We start from the raw sequence: 715 nt of genomic DNA, 5'->3' as shown, positions 1-715 counted from the left end.
CCAGGTAAGCAGTCTCTCATTCATTCAACAAAGACACCCTCCATTTCCCTCCCTCCCTCCCTCCCTTCCTTCCTTCCTTCCTTCCTTCCTTCCTTCCTTCCTTCCTCTCTCTCTCTCTCTCTCTCTCTCTCTCTCTTTCTTTCTTTCTTTCTTTCTTTCTTTCTTTCTTTCTTTCTTTCTTTCTTTCTTTCTTTCTTCTCTTCTTTCCCTCCCTCCCTCCTTTCTTCTTTCTCCTTCCTTCCTTCCTTCCTTCCTTCCTTCCTTCCTTCCTTCCTTCCTTCCTTCCTTCCTCCCTCCCTCCCTCCCTCCCTCCGTCAATGAAATATTAGGAAGATAAAAAAGAGTGCGAAGCAAAGATGAGAGGAAGATCGAGTGAGAGTTAAGTGAGGCAGAACCCAAAGAACGAAAGAGAGAAAGGAAAGAATCCCAGCACCAAGGCAACCAGTGTGAAAGTGGTGAGCTAGAATAAAATTAATGAGAAATAGGAAAAACGAATAATACAAAGAAGAAGGAGAGAACAGGGAAAAAATGACAAAAAAGGGCAAGGTAGCAATAAGTGGGAAGTAAAGAGTGAGGTGAGTGGGGAAATCGAAACAGGAATAAGACGTAGAACAAATAGACCTCGAGAAGGTGAGATCGAAAAGGCGAAAAAGCAGAAGTTGGAGCAGGAAGAGGAAGGAATATATCTATGAAGTAGTACTAGAGTATGTAATCC

Source organism: Myotis lucifugus, unplaced genomic scaffold (assembly GCF_000147115.1).
Source record: "Myotis lucifugus unplaced genomic scaffold, Myoluc2.0 scaffold_225, whole genome shotgun sequence".
Taxonomy (NCBI): domain Eukaryota; kingdom Metazoa; phylum Chordata; class Mammalia; order Chiroptera; family Vespertilionidae; genus Myotis; species Myotis lucifugus.
The sequence above is the reverse complement of the archived record's forward strand: the minus strand, read 5'-3'. Positions refer to the sequence as shown.